At 40.8% G+C, this 19383-nt stretch overlaps 1 protein-coding gene and 1 pseudogene across 7 annotated transcripts in view; both read right to left on the bottom strand.

Annotated features, from left to right (window-relative positions):
* The window catches only part of LOC109695972 (UDP-glucuronosyltransferase 1A6), a 172070-nt gene that overhangs the window by 19864 nt on the left and 132823 nt on the right, over nucleotides 1-19383 (bottom strand). The gene's annotated exons all lie outside the window — the stretch shown is intronic.
* LOC141422664 (UDP-glucuronosyltransferase 1-2-like) lies at nucleotides 10169-19377 on the bottom strand (annotated as a pseudogene).

Here is a 19383-nt window from a genome sequence, read left to right as displayed (position 1 = left end):
AGTTAACCTGGACTCCTCTCCCACAGGGTTTCAAAAACTCCCCAACCATCTTTGGAACTGCTCTGGCATCAGATTTGTGAGCACACTCAGCAGAGGAAGCTGGCTGCACTCTCTTACAATATGTGGATGACTTCTTCCTTGCAGCAGCTAACCAACAAGACTGTCTTAAAGGGACAAGTATCTTGAAACAAAGTTCAGATCTGTCAAGACAAAATCAAGTGTTTGGGGTTTCACCTCTCCCAAGGCCAGTGGAACCTTTGGTGTGGAAAGAAAACAAGCCGTCTACTCAAATCCAACTCTGACTACAATAAGACAGATCCATGAGTTCTTGGGAGCAGCTGGATTCTGCTGGATTTGGATACCTAATTTCTCATTGCTAGCAAAGCCTGTGTAGGAAGCAAAAAAGGGGGCCGAAAGGGAGGCCCTAATCTGGGAGTCTGAACAACAACAGGCTTTTCATGCCATCAAGGAGGCATTTGTCAGTGCCCCTGCTCTGAGACTCCCAGATGTGAGAAAGCCTTTCTTCCTCTATGTGCATGAGAGAAGCGGCATGGCAATTGGAGTCCCAACCCAATACCTGGGCTCATGGCATCAGCCGGTGGCTTATCTCTCCAAGCAGTTAGATTCAGTGGCAAAGGGATGACCTCCTTGCTTGTGAGCTCTCGCAGCCACAGTCTTGCTGGTATCAGAGGCAGAAAAGTTAACACTGGGAGGGGAGATTACTGTCAGGGTCCCACATTCTGTAGTGACTTTAATGAAATACAAGGGACAGTATTGGCTGACAAATGCCAGGATGGTCAGATATCAGGGTATGCTCTGTGAAAATCCCCAAGTGAAGCTAGAAGTTGTCCAGACTTCAAACCTGGTGACCCTCCTCCTTTCAGCTATGGGGCCTCCAGACCATGACTGTGTTAAGGGGATTAATGAGGTCTTCTCAAGCTGCTCTGACCTCGGTGACCAGCCCCTACCTCAGCCTGACCTCAAGCTGTTCACAGATGGGAGCAGCTTCCTTAAAGTAGGAACAAGATATGTTGGTTATGGAGTGGTATTTTTGGATTCAGTACTAGAAGCTTAGACACTAGCGCCAGGCACGTCAGCACAAAAAGCTGAACTCATTGCACTGAGGCGTGCCCTCCATCTGGCAGGTGAAAAGACTGTCAACATATACACAGACTCTAAATATGTGCTATACATGGGGCATGTACATGGGGCTATATACAAAGAAAGAGGACTGATTACCTCAGGAGGAGACATAAGAATGGGTCAGAGATTCTTGAGCTCCTGGATGAGCCCTCAAGAAGGTCACTGTTAGGCATTATCCAAGATGTCAGAAGGGCAAGGCTCCAGTGGCATTGGGAAATTGGAGAGCAGATCAGGAAGCTCAGGCATTAGCTCTCCAGGCTCTACCTGCCCAACCTGTGGCTGTAACTGCCACACTCCTCCTGACCCCACAGACAGAATGTGTTCCACATTACTCCAGTCATAAATGTGAGTGGTTCACTCAAGAGGAAGAAAAATATTGCAAAGGGGGATGGAATCAGCTTGCAGGCAGGCAAATAGTGATTTCAGAGACACTAGCTCCCACTTTTGTAAAGAATGCTCATCGGGACACTCATATAGGAAACTGGCCCTTGAGCAGTTGCTGAGCCAACATTTCTATGCCCCCCACCTCACCAGCCTAGCCAGCAATATTTATAAGCAATGTGACAGATGTGCCAAACATAACCCCAAACAGGGGCCATTCCCTAAACGAGGAATCCAACATCTGGGTAGTTCCCCTTTTGAAGACTTGGAAATAGACTTCACTGAACTGCCTCGAACCAGAGGCTACAAATATCTTCTGGTGATTGTGTGTACATTCTCTGGGTGGGTACAGGCTTCCCCACCTGAACAGAGAAGTCCTAAGAAGTGGTACCTGCTTTACTAAAGGAAGTAATTCCCAGGTATGGGATCCCCATCTTCATTGGGTCAGACAATGGACCAGCTTTTGTGGCAGAAGTTCTTAAACAACTGGCAAAGGGGCTAAAAATAACCTGGAACCTTTACACAGGATACAGGTCCCAGAGTTCAGGCAAGGTTGAAAGAATAAATTGGACACTAAAAACTCAGATAAGTAAACTCTGTCAGGAAACACACCTAACAAGGGAACAGGTCTTGCCATTAGTTTTACTAAGGGTCAGGTATAGCCCCACCAAACAGACTGGGTTCTCGCCCTATGACATTCTCTACAGAAGGTCACCCCCACTAGTAAAGGACATTAAGGGAGATTTAAAAAGACATAGGAAATCTAACCTTGCTCCAACAGATACAGTTTGGGAGAAGTGCTCAATGACCTACACCGCCGTGTTCGAGAGAGACTCCCTATTAGCTTAACCAGTGATGTACATTCCTTTAACCAGGTGACCAGGTTTGGATAAAGGAGTGGAATCTTTAGCCTCTCCAGTCTCGGTGGAAAGGGCCCTATTCGGTGAACCTGACTACTCCCACAGCAATCAAGGTGGCAGAGATCACCACATGGATCCACCACACCTGAGTGAAGAAAGCAGCTCCTGAGTGGAAGAGTCAACTGGACTGCAGTGATCCACTCAAGCTGACCTTGAGGCAGGGACCTTCAGCCTTGCCCTAGTCACAAACTGGAAGCTGACTAGTCAACGCATGGCAGAAGCTTGAGGAGTCAACTGGATAGACAGTTAATGGACTGATGTTTCTCATAGACATGTTCTGTGGTGATGCTTGAGTTCTGTCATCCCTTACCTATCTCTCTTTTTGGTATTATAACCTTGTTTTGGTCAGTAGCAATAACAGCAACTGCCCCTGCAGGATGGAGCTGAATCAAAAGGCTCTTTCTGGCAATCTTTCTCTCCACTAACAGCATGTGGTATTGTTTTTGGTTGTTTCTGTTCTGGGTTCCTTCTGCAAACCTAAACCCCTTGTCCTGTGAGTTATGCTTACATACTACTCAGACTAGGGATGCCATCACCAGAACCCTGCTGTTCCATAACTATGACTCCTGTGCAGGTACTGTTATCGGGTCATGTTTTCACAGTGGTACTACTTACTCAGTGTGCTCTCACAGCAATCAGCACACCTGCTTTGACCCTGTATATGCTCCATCAGAAGAATGGCTAGAGGTCCGACACACAAGAGGGTTCCTAATTACCTCATCGGCCAGTATCAGTTTATTTTGATGCTTGTGTAGCAGCTAGCTATAATTTTGATACTGATATCTCTGGGTGTTCAACTCTGTCATGGGTAAGGAGCTACACTAAAGAAAACAAGTACATGTGTGAAGAGCAGCCAACTGGATATAAATATGGTTGTTACAAGAACACATCCATGTGCCCTTTTTAGAAATGTGTAACTTGGGCCACATGAACTGAAGCCCATGAAAACAATAAGTCTGCCATTCTCCACAAAAGAGTTGCCCCACCTGACTGTCCCTGGGGAGCCTGCAATCCTGTCAATTTCACCATCCTTAACTTCACAGACCCCAGGTGGAATTGGGGCATCGGATAGGCATCTGCATAGATGGTCTATGGAACGATGCAAGAGCAAAACTAGTTTTTAAGAGGGTCGTAGTCTCATGCAAGACCATATCCTACCAGCTTTTTCATTCCTTCTATGAGGAGATGGAAAAAGGCCCTCCTCCCATTTCCTCCATTACCAGAAATTTGCTACTGTCTTTAGCAGAGACAATAGCTCAGTCTCTTAATGTTACTTCTTGCTATGTGTGCGGGGGGAACAAATATGGGAGATCAATGGCCCTAGGAGGCCAAAGTGTTAGATCGCCAGAAATCCCCCAATGGGACAGAAAGTCCTCATCTCAAGGCAGGAACCTGGCTCCTAAAAACTTCCATTATTGGTAAAAACTGTCTTTTCCAGTGGGGAGGGAAGTTCGATAACCCCGTTGGGAGTTTGACATGCCTGAGTCAGAGATTTTATAATGCCACTGCCCAAGAAACCCAGTGGTGGGAATCTCCAAACCACTCTCACCCCTTGTCCAGTTTCCACAGCCTCTCACAGGTATGGAACAAGGTTGAGACAAACATAGAATGGTGGGCTCCAGGAGGATTGTACTGGATATATGAAAGACCCATCTATACCAGGCTGCCCCAGTACTGGGCCGGGACCTGTGTGTTTGGGACAATACATCCCTCCTTTATCCTCCTCCCCTTACCTCAAGGTGAACAGCAAGGAATTCCAGTCTATGAGGGCACCCAAGGAGTCGGAGGGCTATACAAAGGAGTAGACAAACTGGAAACTGGAAAGATGGTGAATGGCCCCCAGAGTGCATAATTCAGTATTATGGGCCAGCCACAGGGGCTGAGGATGGCTCTTGGGGCTACTGGACTCCAATATATATGCTCAACCATATCATACGGCTCCAAGCAGTGGTAGAGATCATAATCAATGAAACTGCAAAGGACCTCAATATTCTAGCTAAGCAAGGCACCAAAATGTGCAATGCAATTTATCAAAACCGCTTGGCTCTAGACTATCTCTTAGCCTCAGAAGGAAGAGCTGTGATAAATTCAATTTGAGTAACTTGTCTTCAAATTGATGACACAGGAAAGGTAATAGAAGAGATCACAGATAGAATGGGAAAGATTGCTCATGTTCCAGTTCAGGCTTGGAAAGGATGGAATCCTGATGACTTGCTTAGAGGATGGTTCTCTACAATAGGAGGATTTAAAACAATGTTTGGGGCTGTAGTAATTATAGTGTTGGGCTGTTTTATACTCTCGTGCTTGCTGCCACTGGTCACATGGTCCATATCGACCCTGTTGGAAGCCATAGTGGAATGGAAAATGGCTGCACAATTATGTCTATTACAAGGTCACCAAAGAGTAAATCCCATCCCTGAGGCTGAAAGAGATGATGCATTTTGACAAATAAAATGTGAAAGCATCAAAGCGGGGAATGTTGAAGCCATCTTGGCCATTTTCTGGGATTTACTGTATGTCTGGAGTTCACCTTGGTTTCCCCACACTGAATCTACAAGCAGATTTCTGCTACCTCTGCAATATTGCATGCCTCCAGCTAGCCCTGCAAGGTTTCCTGTAACTGTACCCACTTTCTATAAGGGGGTACAACCAACTTGTTTTCCTGTAACTAGCAAACCCCCATATACTGCAAAAAGTCCCTGTTTGCATAACACCCCCCCCCGGGGTGGGTATATAACCCATCTCCTGACACTGATCGGGGCTCAGGGCTTTGAGAACTTATCTCTCTGAGTCTGCTAGCATCATAAAATTCCTGCTTCCTCCAAAGTGGTCTTGGTGACTTTGTTTCCCTCACCATTTCCTGCAACAGTTGGGTAGTAACATGTTAGGATTCCAGTCAGCCCTAATTCAATTCTACAACCATGCTTAATGTTGAAAACAAAACTAATAATAAAAACATGCATTTCTAAAGGTGGTATTCCCAGAATTCAGGAGAAATAAAGGAAATAAGGTGAAGAATAAGATGGCAGCCAGAGATCCTGGTGAATGGAAATCTGTAGGGGAACATGGGTTCTGATAGAAGAATGCAGACAAAAATTATCAGAGGTGTAACAGGAAAACCTCTTATCTTTGAATGAGATCTGAGATTAACTTTGAACTTACTGCTTGTGGTACACAGGTAAGTGACCCCACAATCTAGTTCACCTATGAACATGTCACATTACATGACAAAGGGCTTTGCAGGTATGATAAAAAATTTTGAAATGGAAACATTACCCAGGTTCATTTGGGTGAGCTCCAGGTATCTCATGGGCTCTTGACAATGAAAGAAGGAGACCAGAGAATTAGAGATTTGAACATGTTACACTGCATCTACACAGACAGGAAAGTGTCATTGATTCCAAAATTAAGAGGCAAAGCAGAGCCTGGCAAGATAACAAAAGTCTATAATCCCTGCACTGATGAGATTGAGGCCAGCCTGGGCTACACAGCAGATCCAGGACAGCCTGCAACAGTGAGACTCTCTGTCTCTCTCTCTCTCTGTCTCTCTCCCTCTCTCTCTCTCTCTCTACCTCACACACACACACACACAGACACACAGACACACACACACACACACACACACACACACACAAGAATATGTGCTTTATATGAAAGGACAGGACTCTTACAATGAGACTACCAGATTAGAGCTTATAAAAAATACTTGACCTTTTTACAAATTTCTCACAAAAATTTTTAAGTTAAAAGTACAGAGATGGGGGTCTAGTGGTAATGCCTGTAATCCCAGCTGTTAAAGAGGCATTGCAGGAAGATCCAGAGATCTAAGCCAGCCTGGGAAAAGTAGCAGGGAGAAGCTATCTCAAAATCGAAATGAAAGGGCTGGGGCTATAGTTTAAGTATTAGAGGGCTAACTTAACATGAACAAAGCCCTGGCTCCATTATCCAAAAGCATATAAAAGAAGAAAGAGATGGGTATAACATAGAATAATATAGGAGTGTCAAATGGATAGAGATGAAGTGGATTGTTAGGGATGTCACTGATTGAGTGATAAAGCAAATTATATAAAGGAAATACAAGTGTCAAATCTACGTGCACAGCTCTATCTGCCATATTCAAAATCCAAGCAATAATGAAGAATCTCCCAACAAAGAAAAGCCAGAACCTGATGAATTCACTGCCGAATTCTACCAGAACCTTAAAGAAGAGCTAATACCAACACTCCTTAAACTTTCCACGAAATAGAAAAGGAGGGAGCAATACCAAATTCATTCTGTGAAACCAGTATTACACTCCTTCCAAAACCAAACTGAAACACAACAAAAAAGACTTACAAAGCAGTCTCCTTAACAAACATAGATGCAAAAAGTTCTCAACAAATCCTTGCCAGCTAAATTCAACAACATATTAAAAAGATCATATACTATAATCAAGTTGGTCTCATCCCAGGAATGCAAGGATGGTTGCACATGTACAAATGAATAAATGTAACACTGCATATAAACAAGATTAAGGACAAAAATCACAAAATCATCTCAATTGGCACACTAAATGCCTTTGACACATTTTAACATCCTTTTATGATAAAATCTCTGAAGAAACTAGGAATAGAAGGAATGTACCTCAATATAATAATGGGCTATATATGACAAACATATAGCTGATGTCATACTAAATGGAGAAAAAACTGAATATATTTCCTCTAAAGTCAGGAATGAGACAAAGGTGTCCTTTCTCCCCACTCTTATTCAATAAAATACTGGAATTCCTAGCCAGAGCAATAAGATAGGAGAAAAAATAAAAGGGATTCAAATCAGGAAGGAAGAAGTCAAATTATCCCTTTGTGCAGATGATATCATGTTACAGATAAAAGACCCTAAACACGCTACCTAAAAACTCTTAGATCTCATAAAAACTTTCAGCAAAGTAGCAGGATACAAAATCAATATATACCAACAATGAACAGACAGAGAAAGAAATCAGGAAAATAATTCCACTCACAGTAGCCCCCTCCAAAATAAAATACCAAGAAATAAATTTAACAAAGGAAGTGAAAGACCTTAACAAAAGTTAAGAAATTGAAGAAGATATCAGAAGATTAAAAGACCATCAATACTTGTAATGCACTAGAATCGATATTATAAAAATTGCTGTACTACTAAGGCAATCTATGTGTTCAATGCAATCCGCATCAGAATTCCAATGACATTCTTCACAGACATAGAAAAACCAATTCTAAAGTTCACAGAGAAGTACAAAAGACCTTGAATAGCCAAAGCATTTCTGACCCAAAAGAGCAATGCTGAAGGAAGGTATCAAAATACCTGACTTCAAACAATACTACAGAGCTATAGCAATAAAAACAGCACGGTACTAGAACAAAAGCAAAGAGAAACACCAAGGGAACAGAATAGAAGACCCATAGATAAGCCCATCCAACTTCATCCATTTCAAAACATATGTTGAAGAAAAGACAGCATCTTCAACAAATGGTGCTAGGAAAACTGAATATACAGACATAGATCTGAGACTAGATTCCTGTCTCTCACCTGTACTAATATTAATTCAAAGTGAACATAGATCTTAATGTAAGATTTGAAACCACTACAGGAGAGAATAGGGAAACACTGGAAGATATAGGCATAAAAAGACAATAACATCCTGAATAAAACCTGAATAGTTTAGCAAATAAGAGAAAGGATTGACAAATGGAACTGTATCAAATTAAAATCTTCACAGCAAAGGACATAATCAGTAGACTGAAGGGACAGCTTACAGAATGGGAGAAAAGCTTTGCTAACTTTATATTCGATAAGGGATTAATAACCAAAATATACGAGGAGTTAAAAAAACTGTACTTCCAAAGAATCAACAACCTAATCAATTAAATAGGCAAGTGAACTGAACAGACAATTCTCAAAATAAGAAGTGCAAAAGGCCAATAAGTACATGAAGAAATGGTCAATACCCCTAGCCATAAAGGAAACGCAAATCAAAATGCCATTGAGAGTTCACCTCACTCCAGTCAGAATGGCTATCACCAATAACATAAACAACAACAAATGTTGGTGAGGATGCAGAGAAAAAGGAACCCTTATACAGTGTATGTGGGAATGTAAATTAGTGCAGTCACTATGGGAAACAATAGGAGGTTGCTCAAAAACTAAAACCGGATCTGAAACATGATCCGGTACTATAAGTCCTGCAGCTATAACTGAAAGAGTATAGGTCAGGTTGCAGTAGAGACACCTGCACACCCATGTTTATTGCAGCAGTATTCACAATAGCCAAGCTATGGAAACAGTCCAGCTGCCACAAAACTAACGAATGTGTTAAGAAAATATGGCATATATACACAAAAAAAGGAGAATTTCCAACCATAAAGAAGAATAAAATTATGTCATTTGCAGATAAATAGATAAAACTGGAGATTATCACATTAAGAAAAGTAAGCCAGGTTCGGAAAGACATAAGTTCCATGTTTTTCCTTATATGCAGAAGCTAGACCCAACAGATAAACATATACATTAACAAGCACATAAATACATATACTTATGTTTTAAATATACATATAATGTATATATAACATGTTTTAATAATAGGACTTTTGTGGGGACAAAGGGGAGGCAGGAGAGAAAAAGAGAATGATAATGAGTGATTAATATTGAAACACATTCCATCCGTGTATGAAGATATTAGAATGCACTGGCAGCTGTTGAACAATAGTGGGTAGGGAGGATAGAGAAAGAGACAGTAATAGAGAGGGTTAATTTGATTAGAGTGCATTATAGTCATTGTGAAATACCATAGCAAAACCTCTTTGAACAACAAATTTACACTTTAAAAAATGAAGGACAGGATTGTAAAACATATCCTATTTACAGGTTGGTATGAGCGAGAGGTAGTGTGTAAACAGAGAGGGTGAAAGAAGATAAATACATTTGATGTACCTTATAAATTTCTTGGGGATATACCCAAAAGACTGTGACACAGGTTACTCCAGAGGCACCTGCACATCCATGTTTATTGCGGCACTATTCACAATAGCCAAGTTATGGAAACAGCCAAGATGCCCCACCACTGACGAATGGATTAAGAAAATGTGGTATCTATACACAATGGAATTTTATGCAGCCATGAAGAAGAATGAAATGTTGTCATTCGCTGGTAAATGGATAGAATTGGAGAACATCATTCTGAGTGAGGTTAGCCTGGCTCAAAAGACCAAAAATCGTATGTTCTCCCTCATATGTGGACATTAGATCAAGGGCAAACACAACAAGGGGATTGGACTATGAGCACATGATAAAAGCGAGAGCACACAAGGGAGGGGTGAGGATAGGTAAGACACCTAAAAAACTAGCTAGCATTTGTTGCCCTTAATGCAGAGAAACTAAAGCAGATACCTTAAAGCAACTGAGGCCAATAGGAAAAGGGGACCAGGAACTAGAGAAAAGGTTAGATCAAAAAGAATTAACCTAGAAGGTAACACCCACGCACAGGAAATCAATGTGAGTCAATGCCCTGTATAGCTATCCTTATCTCAACCAGCAAAACCCCTTGTTCCTTCCTATTATTGCTTATACTCTCTCTACAACAAAATTAGAGATAAGGGCAAAATAGTTTCTGCTGGGTATTGAGGGGGGGAGCGGGAGGGGGTGGAGTGGGTGGTAAGGGAGGGGGTGGGGGCAGGGGGGAGAAATGAACCAAGCCTTGTATGCACATATGAATAATAAAAGAAAAATGAAAAAAAAATTAATCTGTATAAATATAACAGTGAAACCTGTCAAAACTGTCTTAAGGGTGGGGGAGGGAGGATGAGGGTAAATGATGGAAGGAGTGACTCTAACCAAGGTACATAGTGAATCTATATGGAAATGTCACAATGAAACCCCCTGTATAACTACTATATGCTAATAAAAATGTTTTAAAGTGCAAGTATACTCAAACATCAGTGATATAAGTGGGCAAAATAAATTATATAAGACAACAAATAAAATATATAATACAGGAACTGAGCAGATTCCCTAAAGTATTTTGATATAGAAAAATTTAAAATATATTGCTCAGGTATATTTTTGAAACACCTGCACACTGCTCACACAGTACCCACCAGTACCCACACATGACTATTGAGAGCCTGAACTGCCTCTGGTCAAATTGAAACATGATGTAATTTACACATTAAATTTCCACTTCCATTCAGTGCTTAGGTCTCCTGTGACCACATCTCATCGCTTCCCAAGAAGCACCATTAAAATGACCATGGCAACAAATGCCATTTGCTATTCCTTCATGCTTCCATTGAAAATATTCAAGGGACACTCCACCGATGGGTCAGGTCACAGCTCAATTCTGCTTCTCCTGCCCAGTTTGGGAAATCTCCCCACCAACAAGACAGTGCCTTGACAAGTGGACAGTCTTGCTGGAGGTCCACCATTGCTGTTATTACAGACTCTCACCCTCCATCTTCCCAGTGCTCTCAATACCTACTGTAAACATTTGACTACCCAACTGAGCATGCCTGAAGAGCTTGTCTCACCAAGGACTATTAGGGGAAGGAGAGGTAGAACTTTATGGATAGATAAGAGGATAAGTAAGCATTGAAAGAACTTAAAAAAATGTATTCACACCAACAGAGACCTGAGATGCTTCCTGTAGACACAGTTTATGCCCCCAATGAAGACCATGTTGGGCGTGATGGGCCTGGGGTAGTCAAACACAAATTCCCCTCTGAACATCCACACACATGCATGGCTGAGAACACCCACCATCGACACCTCTCTCTGAAAAAGCTCAGAAGCAAGGCTTGCAAAAGGAATACATAGGAAATGGCAAATAACATTCAGGGGAAGAAGGTACAGAGTGTTCTTGACCCTCTGCAGGAAGGTCATGTGGTCTGAATTCTGAGTTAGAAACCCGGGAATATATGAGGAAGGATTTGGACACTGTGTGCCCTCAAAGTCTAGGTCACAGAGCATGCCAGGCAGAAAACACACAGCAGGAATGGACAGGTGCTTCACCAGCACTGCTCCACATGGTTGAATTGGGTCCATTAAAGCCACATCAAAGGAACTGGAATTCAGACACCTGACCAAAGTCCTGTTGTGCAGCAAATCTGAACAAGACTACATGAAGATGGTAGATGTGTTTTTTAAAAGTGCAATATTTTTTTAAAAAGGTCTTCACATAATGTTCTCTTTCAAAGACCATTTGTAAGTAGTCCTACCAATTATTGTTATATTCTTCCTTGGAGCAACCAAGGGCATAGGTTTTCAGGGTGAAAAAAATCCTCTACTTTGATGTACACATTCACCTCCAGAGCCAAGACCACTGCTTGGTGGCCTAAAGTATGGAGCTTCCTCATGACATCTCACGTGCTGAGCCAGTGGCTGCCCTCCACAGGCAATACAAGCACTTTCCCACCTTCAGCCCAGGGCACAACACACAGCAAGAGCAACAGCCCTGCAAGACCTCTCAGCGACCGCTGGAGTTCCATGGCCATTTCCCCAGAAGCTTATGGAAAGCGACTTTCCACTCCAGGTTGTGATTCCTAGTCAATTTATTCCTCCTTATTATTGCTATCAACTACCACTGGGGCATGTCCTTGGGTGGCACACTATCATCCTTAAGTTAATCATTGAAGAATAAACTTATCTTTGGATTTCACTACTGCTCTAACCTCTGCCTCCACCCAGGGAGTGGAAAAACTCACCTGACCTGATACTCTCTCTGGGGGACATGCTAGTTCACCACTAGATTTTCAGTTCTAAAAACAAGGCTGTAGACACCAATTGCATTTAATCTCCACGTCTTTTAGCCACGTTCTAGCATGCTGCCATTAAGTTCTGAACAGTAATGCTTTGGTTTACAATGTAACATCTCTGGGGATGTCACCATATTTGAGGCTCTTTAAACTCTCTCCTCCCCTTCACTGTATAGCACACAGTACATCATAAAGCACAGAACATTGCTTAGCCTGCTTAACCACAACAGAGGAGCCACTTGCTCTCTGGTTCATCTGCTATACCTGGATGTATCTGCACATATTAGGAAGTACTCTGTGTGAAGCTGGTGGCTGCTGTTATGAGAACAGGATGGGTCTCAAACTCATTATCTGACCATTTGATTCTACTGAAGGGTCTGCTGAGAAATCCACAGTCACCCATGGAGTGAGAGTTGTCACTTTCTAAAGCACATGTGGGTACAACAGCCTAAGCAATGACACCCAGTGGATTCGGAGAGTTCCTGCTCCCTTGGGTTGCTCACATTGGGAGCAACTTCCTTTCCCACAGAAACTTTTCTGCTCTCTTTTGATGGATTTCTCTTTAGTCTCAGTCACTATGTTTTCCCATGCATTCTGTCCTTTTACCCACAGCTCAAATCCTGTCATTTCCCTTCTACAGAGAGCCATGTAAAACAATCTACATCTTGGTTGTAGCAGCTCAGTGCCTATGCTATGGCCATAAAAGCAAGAGAATGGATGTGAAGGTGGTTGAAAAGTCAGAACTTGAGTCTATGATTGTGTGTGGCTGCAGCTGCTGCTGTCATCATTAGCACTGCAAGCTGCCAACACTGTATTTGGAAGGAGAGGCAGCAAGTTCCTAGATGTGGGACCCCACTTCTGCCCTGACCTGAGCTGCTGTCTTGTGCACCTGTGTCAGCAGTGGGTGTCTGTGGGAGAGTATTACAGGGCAACATTGATATATTCTGTAAGGGTCTGCTGTGTTCACAGACCAAACACTCACAGGCTCCACATGCTTTAACTAAGGATAACGTCATGGGTATAATGTCAGATTTGCAAATCAGAAACATAAATCTAGCCAGGCTTGGTGGTACACACCTGTAGTCCCACCTACTCAGAAGGCAGAGAGATCTGGAGGATCAATTTAATGCCAGCCAGGGAAATGTTAATGAGACCCCATCTCAACAAATACACTGGCGAGAAGCCCTGTAATCCCAGCTACACTAGAAACATAAGTAGGAGGATCGTGGTCCCTGGTTCTTCCTGGAAAAAAATGCAAGACATAATCTGAAAAATAACTAATATCAAAAAGGGCTGAGGGCAAGTCTCAAGTGGTATAGTACTTGCCTACTGAACATGAGGCCAAAACTTCAGTATTGCAAAAGAAAAAAGTAAAACTAAATCCAGACCAGATTCATAAAAAGACATTAGACATCTTAATATTCTTGATTTTGTTTGTCTTTAAAAATGTGAATACCTGTATGCATGTTGCTACTTATTAAACTTAATCCTCAGGTAGGCAACTGATAAAATGTTGTCCAAAGTGGATTGAACCTTACAATTTTCCATTTTCCTTCAGATGTGAATCAGAGAACCTGTTCTTAATCATTTATCTTCTATGTTTCAGTCCATAGTGGAAAAATAAGAATATATTCATGATAATTCTGGTTTAAATTAATTGAATATGGCTTTTATCTCTACTTAAATCCTGGTGCTATAAGAAACACTGATCTCTGCTTAAGTATAATATTGAACTTAGGCTTTTTTAAATGCAGACATACCTAGGGAAGTGGGGGAAACTGGCTTCTTATGATTGATGTAACAAATCACTAGAGTTGGTGGTTTTGGTCAATGCACATTTCTCCCTCCAGGTTTTGGATGCTAGGTGTCAGATGCATTTTACAGGTCAGTGTTACCAGCACAATGCTCTATCTGAAGCCCGAGGGCAAAATAATTAAAGTCAATGCCTCGAGATGACATGGTTGGGTAGTGACATGTTAGGATTATATCAGCCCTAATTCAGTTCTACAACTATGCTTACTGTTGAAGACAAAACTAATGACAAAAACATGCACTCTCAAGGGTGGTCTTAGGCTGGTGGAGTGGCTCCAGTGGTGGAGCGCCTGCCTATAAAGTATGAGGCTCTGAGTTCAAACTCCAGTACCACCAAAAAAAAAAAAAAACGGGGGGGGGGGGGATGGTCTACCCAGAATTCAGAAGAAATAAAGGAGGTAAGAAAGGTGAAGAGTAGGATGACAGCCACAGACTCTGCAGAACAGAAATCCTTGGGGAACTCATGTTCTAACAGAGGAAAACAGACCAAAATTTTCACAGGTATAACAGGAAAACTTCCTATCTTTGAATGAGATCTGAGATTAACTTTGAACTTACTGCCTGTCCATGGTCTACAGATAAATGACTCTACAATCTATTTCACCTGTGAACCTGTGGACTTTGTGAACATGTCACACCACATCAAAGGACTTTGCTGATATGATAAACCGTTTTGAAATGGAGGGATTGCCAGATTCACTGGGGTGAGCCCCAGGTCAAGAGCTCTTGACAGTGAAAGGAGACCAGAGAATCAGAAATTTGAACATGTCATACCACATATACATAGGCTGGAAAGGGCCATTAGATTCCAAAATTAAGAGCAAAGCCGGCCATGGCACAAATCTGTACTCTCTGTACTCATGAGATTGAGGCCAGCCTGATCTACACAGGGGTTCCAGGAGAGCATGGGCTAGTGTGACCTATCTTGAACACACACACACACACACACACACACACACACGCAAGCAAAACAGAAATTTAAAGAAACAATAATGTAAAAAGAATCAGCTTACACAAAATGGGAGGGGAAAATATTAAGAATATGTACGTTATATGAAAGGAAAAGACTCTTACAATGAGGCTACCAGATTAGGGTTTATAAAAAATTCTTTGAACTTTCTGAACCAATTTCTCACAAAAATTTTAAGTTACAAGCACAGCCAGCCCAGGAAAAGTAGCAGGGAGAAGCTATCTCAAAATCGATATAAAAAGGGCTGGGGCTGTAGCTTAAGTTTAGAGAGCTAACTAGCATGCACAAAGCCCTGGCATTATCCAAAAGCACAAAAAAAAAAAAAAAGAAAGAGATGGGTATAACTAAAAATAATAAAATAGTATCGGACTGGCAAATGGGATAGAGATGAGGTGGATTGTTAGGGATGTCATTGATTGAGTGATAAAGCAAGCTATATGAAGAAAATACAAGTATCAAAACTACATACACAACTCTATCTGCCATATTCAAAATCCAATCAATGAGATTAAAGCAATAATGAAGTCTCCCAACAAAGAAAATCCAAGGACCTGATGGATTCACAGCTGAATTCTACCAGAACCTTAAACAAGAGCTAATACCAACACTCCTTAAACTTCCTCATGACACACAAAGGGAAGGAGCAATACCAAACTCATTCTGTGAAGCCAGTATTACACTCATTCAAAACTGGACTGGGACACAACTAAGAGAATTAAAGAACAGTCTCTCTAATGAAAACAGATGCAAAAAATTCTCAATAAATCCTTGCAAGCTAAATTTAACAATACATTAAAAAGATCATACACCATAATCAAGTTGGTTTCATCCCAGGAATGCAAGGATGGTTTCACATGTGTAAATGAATAAATGTAACATGGCATATAAACAAGATTAAGGACAAAAATCAAAAAATCATCTCAATTGACACACTAAACACCTTTGACACATTTCAACATCCTTTTATGACAAAGCTCTGAAGAAACTAGGAATAGAAGAAATGTACCTTAATATAATAAATGCTATTTATGACAAATTTGTAGTCAACATCACATTAAATGGGGAAAAACTGAAACCATTTCCTCTAAAGTCAGGAATGAGACAAGGGTGTCCAGTCTCCCCACTTATTCAATAAAGTACTGGAATTCATAGCCAGAGTTATAAGATAAGAGAAAGAAAATAAAGGGATTCAAATCAGGAAGGAAGAAGTCAAATTATCCCTTTGTGCAGGTGATATAGTCTTATAATTAAAAGACCCTAAACACTCCACCAAAAACTCTTAGATCTCATTAAAAAACTTTCAGCAAAGTAGCAGGATACAAAATCAATATATACCAACAAAGAATGAAGAGAAAAGAAGAAACAGAGAAAGAATTCAGGAATAATCCCACTCACAGGAGCCTCCAAAAATAAAATACCAAGAAATAAATTTAACAAAGGAAGTGAAAGACCTTAACAAAAGTTAAGAAATTGAAGAAGACATCAGAAGGTTGAAAGACCTTCAATACTTGTGAAGCACTAGAATCAACATTGTAAAAATTGCTGTACTACTAAGGCAATCTATGTGTTCAATGCAATCCACATCAAAATTCCAATGACATTCTTTACAGACATAGAAAAACCAATCCTAAAGTTCATAGAGAAGCACAAAAGACCTCGAATAGCCAAAGCAATTCTGACCAAAAAGAGCAATGCTGGAGGTATCATAATACCTTACTTCAAACTATACTACAGAGCTATGGCAATAAAAACAGCATGGTACGAGAACAAAAACAGACACAAAGGCCATTAGAACAGAATAGAAAATGTAAAGATAAGTCCATGCAACTTCATCCATTTGAGTTTTGACAAAGGGGCTCAAAACATATGCTGAAGAAAAGACAGCGTCTTCAACAAATGGTGGTGTGAAAACTGAATATACAGACGTAGATCTGAAACTAGATCCCTGTCTCTTACCCTGTATTAATATTAATTCAAAGTAGACATAGATCTTAATATAAGATTTGAAACTACAATAGGACAGAATAAGGAAACACTGGAACATACAGGCATAAGCAATAACATCCTGAATAAAACCTGAGTAGCTCAGCAAATAAGAGAAAGGATGACAAATGGCACAACATCAAACTAAATTTCCTAATAATCTACAACCCAATCAATAAATGGGAAAATGAACTGAGTAGACAATTCTCAAAATAAGTAGTACAAAGTCCCAATAAGTACATGAAAAAATGGTCAACATTCCTGGCCATAAAAGGAATGCAAGCCAAACCACATTGAGATTTCACCTCACTGCAGTCAGAACAGCTATCTTCAATAATACCACCAACAGCAAATGTTTGTGAGGATGTGGAAAAAAGGATCCCTTATATTCTGTAGGTGGGAATGTAAATTGTGCAGCCATTATGGAATACACTAAGAAGGGTCCTCAAAAAAAGTAAACTGGATCTACCACATGATCTGGCACTACCACTCCTGCAGATATCTCTAAAAGAGTATAGGTCAGGATATAACAGAGACACCTGCACATCTACATTTATTGCCTCACTATTCACAATAGCCAAGATAAGAAAACAGTCCAGATGCCATACAACTTATGAATGGATTAAGATAATATGCCATGTATACACAATGGAGTATTATTAAACCATAAAGAAGAAGCCAGGTACAGGTGGCTCACACCTGTAATCCTAGCTACTCAGGAGGCAGAGATCAGGATGATCATGGTTTGAAGCCAGCCCAGGCAAATAGTTCTGCGAGACCTTATCATGAAAAACCCTTCACAAAAATAGGACTGGTGGAGTGGCTCAAGGTGAAGGCCCCGAGTTCAAGCCCCACTACCACAAAAAAAAAAAAAAGAAGAAGAATAAAGAAAGTATGTCATTTGCAGGTAAATGGATGCAACTGGAGATCTTCACGTTAAGCAAAGTAAGCCAGGCTCAGAACGACTTAAGTCACATTTTATTCTCATATGTAGAAATTATACCTGATAAACAAATAAATTAAAATGTAATGAGTATATATTTATATGCTTTAAAGATACATATATACATATACATGTATATGTATATGTATATATATAAACATGTTTGTAATAGTGGGACTGTTTGAGGGAAATAGGCAGAGGCAGGAGAGGAAAAGAGAATGACTCTGAGTGGTTAATACTGAAATACATTCCACCTGTGTTGAAGATGGTACAAGAGAATGCACTGGAAGCTGTTGAATAATTAGGGTAGGGAGGATAGAGAAAGAGACAGTAATAGAGGGAGTTAATCTGATTAGTTAATCTGATTGTGAAATACCACAGCAAAACCCCTTTGAACAATGAATATACACTTTAAAAAGTGAAGGGCAGGGAATGTAAAACATTCCCATGTAATGTAATGTAAAACATACCCATGGTATGTTTTGGGAGGTATGAGTGGGAGGTTGTGGGCAAATGAAAAGGGTGAAAGAGGGTAAATCCCATTGATATACCTCATATAGTTGTATAAAATATAATAATGTAACTACTGAAACTGTTTTAAGGATGGGGAAGGGAGCATGAGGGTGAAGGATGGCAGCAGTGACTCTAACCAAGGCACATAGTCAGCCTATATGAAAATGTCACAATGAAACCCCCTGTATAACTACCATATGCTAATAAAAATGTTTTAAAATGCAAATATAATTTACTCAAATATCACATGAGGGGCAAAGTAAATTATATAGGACATCTTATCAGGAACTGAGCAGATTTGCTGAGTGTTTTAATATAGAGTAATTGAAAATATATGATTGAGGTGTATTTTTGAAATACCTACACATATTGTTCACACAGTACCCACCAGTACCCACACATAACTATTGAGAGCCTGAACTGCCTCTGGTCAAATTGAAACATGATGTAATTTACACATTAAATTTCCACTTCCATTCAGTGCTTAGGTCTCGTGTGACCACATCTCATCGCTTTCCAAGAAACACCATTAAAATGACCAGGGCAACAAATGCCATTTGCTATTCCTTCATGCTTCCATTGAAAATATTCAAGGGACACTCCACTGATGGGTCAGGTCACAGCTCAATTCTGCTTCCCCTGCCCAGTTTGGGAAATCTCTCCACCAGCAAGACAGTGCCTTGACAAGTGGACAGTCTTGCTGGAGGTCCACCACTGCTCCTCAGTGCTATTACAGACCCTCACCCTCCATTCTCCCAGAGCTCTCAGTGCTCACTGCTAACACTGACTGTGCAACTGTGGCCCCTAAATAGTTCAACACTTTTAGTTATTAGGAAAAGAAGATTCAAAAATCTTTGGAAAGATATTTAGGTAGGTAAGCACTTAACGTAAGAATTTTTTTTTAATATTTTCTGCCTGGAACATTGCTTGGATAAAGACACCAATACAGAC

This window comes from Castor canadensis, chromosome 4 (genome assembly GCF_047511655.1).
Source record: "Castor canadensis chromosome 4, mCasCan1.hap1v2, whole genome shotgun sequence".
In the NCBI taxonomy this organism is placed as follows: Eukaryota; Metazoa; Chordata; class Mammalia; order Rodentia; family Castoridae; genus Castor; species Castor canadensis.
The sequence above is the reverse complement of the archived record's forward strand: the minus strand, read 5'-3'. Positions and strand labels throughout refer to the sequence as shown.